Below are 6,000 nucleotides of genomic sequence, written 5' to 3'. Positions count from 1 at the left end.
GAGAAGTGCTTGGTTTTGAGTTCTTACCGTGTGGTGACCTTTCCAAGTGATAGTAGGGGCAGCAAGGCACGCATCGTGTAGTTTCCATCAAGGGTAACAAGGTGGCTTTGTCGTAGATATGAGATTGTCCATCTACATCATGTCATCTTGCTTAAGGTGTTACTCTGTTCTTTTGGACTTAATACACTAGATGCATGCTGGATAGCGGTCGACGTGTGGAGTAATAGTAGTAGATGCAGAAAGTATCGATCTACTTGTTTTGGACATGATGCCTACAGATATAATCATTGCCATAGATGACGTCACGACTTTGCGCGGTTCTATCAATTGCTCGACAATATTTCGTTCACCCACCGTCTACTTGCTTTCATGAGAGAAGCCACTAGTAAACACTATGCCCCCCGGGTCTATTCACATCTATCGTCTCCACTTTTGCTTTTACTTTGCTTTGTTACTTTGTTGCTTTCAGTTCTCACTTGGCGAACAATCTATAAGGGATTGACAACCCCTTCATAGCATTGGGAGCAAGCTTTTTGTGTTTGTGCAGGCACTTGAGATACTCCTTCACTGGATCGATACCTTGGTTCTCAAAATGAGGGAAATACTTACCACCGCTGCGCTACATCACCCTTTTCGCTTCGAGGGAACAGCAACACAAGGCTCCAAGGCCACGGGGGAAATCCTTTGCATATTTGCCTAGGAAGTCCCTTAAGGCGTAGCCGTAGCAGAAGGATTCCTGGTGCCGTAGCACGTTTCTGGCGCCATTGGAAGGTCTTTTTTGCAGTAGCAACGTTCCTCCGCACTAAGAGGACACGCATTCAAACCTCAAAAGCGCATGACAACCTCTGCTTCCCTCTGTGAAGGGCCTATCTTGTACCTTTACTTTTTGCCCTTGTAAGAGTCATGGTGATCTTCACCAATTCCCTATTTTTGCCTTTGTCTTGGCTACCGTCACATGCTTGGGAAAGATCTATATTCATATATCAACTTGGAGTTGAGTACTTATGCTTTATTATTGTTGACTTTACCCTTGAGGTAAATAGTTAGGAGGCAAAACTATAAGCCCCTATCTTCCTTTGTGTCCAGCTGAAACTTTGATACCATGAGTACCATGTGAGTTGTAACAATTGTGGAAAATAAAAGAGATGATTGAGTATGTGGGTTTGCCTTACAAGCTCTTATTTGACTCTTTATGATGTTATGATAAATTCTAATTGCTTCAATGACTTTGGACTGTTGTTGGTTACTTCTCAGTAAGGTTTTTGCTTCATACTTTGCTTTGTGAAGGAATTGTTACTTTCCCATAAGAATCTTTATGACGTATTGCTGTTCTATGTGTGATCATGATGCCCTCATGTCCGTGTTCTGTTTTATCGACAACTTCGTCCCTAAACATGTGGACATGTTTATGGAACTTGGTTTTGCTTGAGGACAAGCGAGGTCTAAGCTTGGGGGAGTTGATACGTCCATTTTGCATCATGCTTTCATGTTGATATTTATCGCTTTATGGGCTGTTATATTACTTTGTAGTACCATATTTATGCATTTTCTCTCTTATTTTGCAAGGTTTATTTGAAGAGGGAGAATTCAGGCAGCTGGAATTCTAGACTGGAAAAGGAGCAAATCTGAGTCCTCTATTCTGCAGAACTCCAAATGCCCTGAAAATTTACGTGCAATATTTTTGGGAATATATAAAAAATACTTGGCAAAAGAAGTGCGAGAGGGGAGCTACCAGGGCGCCACAAGCCTGGTAGCCGCCACCCCCCTGGTGGCGGCTACAGGGCTTGTGGGCTCCCTGACGGCCCACTGGCCCCCCTCTTTTGCTATATGAAGGGTTTCGTTCCAGAAAAAATCAGGAGGGAGCTTTTTCGTGGTTTCGCCGCCGCCACGAGGCGGAACTTGAGAAGATCCAATTTAGAGCTCCGGCAGGACGATCCTGCTGGGGAACTTCCCTCTCGGAGGGGGAAATCGACGCCATCGTCATCACCAACACTCCTCTCGTCGGAGGGGAGGCATCTTCATCAACATCTTCATCAGCACCAGCTCCTCTCCAATCCCTAGTTCATCTCTTGTAACCAATCTCCGTCTCGCGACTCCGATTGGTACTTGTAAGGTTGCTAGTAGTGTTGATTACTCTTTGTAGTTGATGCTAGTTGGATTACTTGGTGGAAGAGTTTATGTTCAGATCCTTGATGCTATTCATTACACCTCTCATCATGATTATGATTATTCTTTGTGAGTAGTTACTTTTGTTCCTGAGGACATGGGATAAGTCATGTTAGTAATAGTCATGTGAATTTGGTATTCGTTTGGTATTTTGATATGATGTATGTTGTCTTTTCCTCTAGTGGTGTTATGTGAACGTCGACTACATAACACTTCACCATATTTCGGCCTAGAGGAAGACATTGGGGAGTAGTAAGTAGATGATGGGTTGCTGGAGTGACAGAAGCTTAAACCCCAGTCTATGCGTTGCTTCGTAAGGGGCTGATTTGGATCCACTAGTTTAATGCTATGGTTAGACGTTGTCTTAATTCTTCTTTCGTAGTTGCGGATGCTTGCGAGAGGGGTTAATCATAAGTGGGATGCTTGTCCAAGTAAGGGAAGTACCCAAGCGATGGTCCACCCACATATCAAACTATCAAAGTAACGAACGTGAATCATACGAACATGATGAAACTAGCATGACAGAAATTCCTGTGTGTCCTCGGGGGTGTTTTTCCTCCTATAAGACTTTATTCAGGCTTGTCTCTTGCTACAAAAGGGATTGGGCCACTTGCTGCACCATTGCTACTACTTGTTACTTGTTACTTTTCACTTGCTACGTTTCACCTCACTACACCATCACTTGTTACCGCTACTTTCAGTGCATGCAGTTATTACCTTGCTGAAAACTGTTTATCAAAGCCTTCTGCTCCTCGTTGGGTTCGACACTCTTACTTATCGAAAGGACTACGATTTATCCCCTATACTTGTGGGTCATCACTTAGCTAATTTCTCTCCGAAAAAACCTATATACTTTTTCATCTAGTATTATTCTTCTAACTTTCTTATTTGTCATTTTGCAGATTACATTCACTTCATGGGAAGCTTGGATTATATTGATGGAATGCTTGAATATGATTTCTTGTACCATGGCTTCACGGAAGCTTGTATTGAAACTATTTTAGTATATGGATATATATGAAACTTTGTATGCATGTGGATGAAACTGGTGTAATATATGGTTTGGTATGGATGCAACTTGCATAATATCTATGTACTATGGATGAAAGTTATTTTAATATGGTTATGAGTACGGAAAGAAATTTATTTATGTCAAATATATATATATATCCTGATTATTGTGAAAAGTGCTGGATATAATAAGAAATAAATTAAAAAGGGGCTGGTTCCCCCCTTTGTGGTCTGCCCCCACATGGCAAAGGGGGGATGGCAGATGGCAAAGGGGGAGAGAGAGGGGGTTGGTTCCCCCCTTTGTCGTCAGCCCCCACATGGCAAAGGGGGGATGGAAGACGGCAAAGAGGGGGGAGAGAGGGGCTGGTTCCCCCTCTTTGCCGTCTGCCCCACATGGCAAAGGGGGGAACCAGCCCCCTCTCTCTCCCCTCTTTTGCCGTCTGCCCCCACATGGCAAAGGTGGGATGGCATACGGAAAAGAGGGGAGAGAGAGGGGGCTGGTTCCCCCCTTTGCCTTTTGCCCCCACATGGCAAAGGGGGGATGGCAGACGGCAAAGAGAGGAGGCATGCCGTTAACACTTAACGGGGTCGTTGGTGTATGTGTCGTCCCATTTATTTTGTCGTATGCCCCCTCATGGCAAAGATTCTTTGCCGTCCGCTTTAAGAAAGCAGACGGCAAAGAACCTCTTCACCGGATTTTTTTGATGCCTACTTTGTCGTCTGCTGACCGACGGCAAAGCCTTTGCCTTCAGTGGTTCCCCCCTTTGCCGTCCGCCATGGCAGACGGCAAATTTCTGAATTTTAGTAGTGTACTCGATATTGTTTCTTCGGAAAGTGCACCGTATGCTCATTACCATTGAAATGGAAAGTGACATTGCCTTTGTTGCAACCAATAAAAGCCCCTGCAGTGTTTAGAAAGGGTCTTCCAAGGATGACCGCCATGGCATCGTCCTCGGCAATATATAGAATAACAAAGTATGTTAAGATAGTAACGTTCGCAACCACAACAGGCACATCCTCGCAAATGCCGATAGGGAAAGCAGTTGATTTGTCGGCCACTTGTAGAGAGATTTCAGTGGGTGTCAACTTATCCAGTTCAAGCCTACGATAAAGAGAGAGAGGCATAACACTAACACCGGCTCCAAGGTCGCATAAAGCAGTTCTAACGTAGTTTCCTTTAATGGAGCAAGGTATAGTGGGCACACGGGGATCACCTAGTCTCTTAGGAGTTCTACCCTTGAAGGTATAGTTAGCAAGCATGGTGGAAATCTCAACCTGAGGTATCCTCCTCTTATTAGTCACAATATCCTTCATGTACTTAGCATACAGAGACATTTTGAGCATATCTGTCAAACGCATTTGCAGAAAGACAGGTCTAATCATTTCAACAAAGCGCTCAAAATCCTCATCATCCCTTTTCTTGGATAGTTTGGGAGGAAAGGGCATGGGTTTCTGAACCCATGGTTCCCTTTCTTTACCATGCTTCCTAGCAGCGAAATCATTCTTATCGTATCTCTTATTCTTAGGCTGTGGGTTATCAAGATCAATAGGTTCAATCTCCACATCCTTATCATTGCTAGTTTGAGCATCATCATGAACATCACTATTGATATTATCATGAGGCTCATGTTCATCACCAGATTGTGTTTCGGCATCAGAGACAGATACATCGTTTAGACTCTCAGGTGTAGTAGCAACAGGGTTGCTAGCGTGCAAATCCCTATCATCTTTCTTCTTCTTTCTAGGATGACTAGGTGCATCAGTGCTAACTCCTTGAGAATCTTGTTCAATTCTCTTAGGATGGCCCTCAGGATACAAAGGTTCCTGGGTCATTCTACCGCCTCGAGTGACGACTCTGACAGAATTGTCATTCAACTCATTGAGCAAGTCATTCTAAGCCTTAAGTACTTGTTCTACTCGAGTAGTAACCATAGAGGCATGTTTACTCAAGAGCTTAAGATCATTGATGTTTCTGTCCACACAAGCACTTAAATGACTAAGCATACGAGCATTTTGTTCCAATTTTGTGCTAACATAATCATTGGAACTTTGTTGTTTGGCAACAAAGTTATCAAATTCATCCAGGCATAAGCTAGCAGGTTTATCAAAAGGAATATCACTCTCATTGAATCTACGTAGAGAATTTATCTCTACTACCTGTATCGGGTTATCAAGACCATAGATCTCTTCGATAGGTGGTAGATTTTTGACATCTTCAGATTTAATGCCTTTCTCTTTCATAGATTTCTTAGCTTCTGGCATATCTTTAGGACTGAGGAATAGGATACCTCTTTTCTTCGGAGTTGGCTTTGGAGGTGGTTCGGGAATAGTCCAAGCATTCTCATTGCGCAAGATATTATTCAATAGGATATCAGCTTGTTCTACAGTTCGTTCCCTAAAAACACAACTGGCACAACTATCTAGGTGGTCTCTAGAAGCATCGGTTAGTCCATTATAGAAGATATCAAGTATTTCATTCTTCTCAAGAGGGTGATCGGGCAAAGCATTCAGTTGCTGGACAAGCCTCCCCCAAGCTTGTGGAAGACTCTCTTCTTCGACTTGCGCAAAGTTGTACATTTCCTGCAAGACAGCTTGCTTCTTATGGGCAGGGAAATATTTTTCAGATAAGTAGTAGATCATATCCTAGGGGCTACGCACACAACCAGGAGCAAGAGAAGTGAACCATGTCTTAGCATCATCCTTTAGCGAGAAAGGAAACAGCTTAAGGATATAGTAGTGGCAGATCTTTTCCTCACTTGTGAATAGGGTGGCTATATGATGCAGTTTGGTAAGATGGGCTACAACCGTTTCAGACTCATAACC

The sequence above is a fragment of the Hordeum vulgare genome, chromosome 7H (assembly GCF_904849725.1).
Source record: "Hordeum vulgare subsp. vulgare chromosome 7H, MorexV3_pseudomolecules_assembly, whole genome shotgun sequence".
In the NCBI taxonomy this organism is placed as follows: domain Eukaryota; kingdom Viridiplantae; phylum Streptophyta; class Magnoliopsida; order Poales; family Poaceae; genus Hordeum; species Hordeum vulgare.
The sequence above is the reverse complement of the archived record's forward strand: the minus strand, read 5'-3'. Positions refer to the sequence as shown.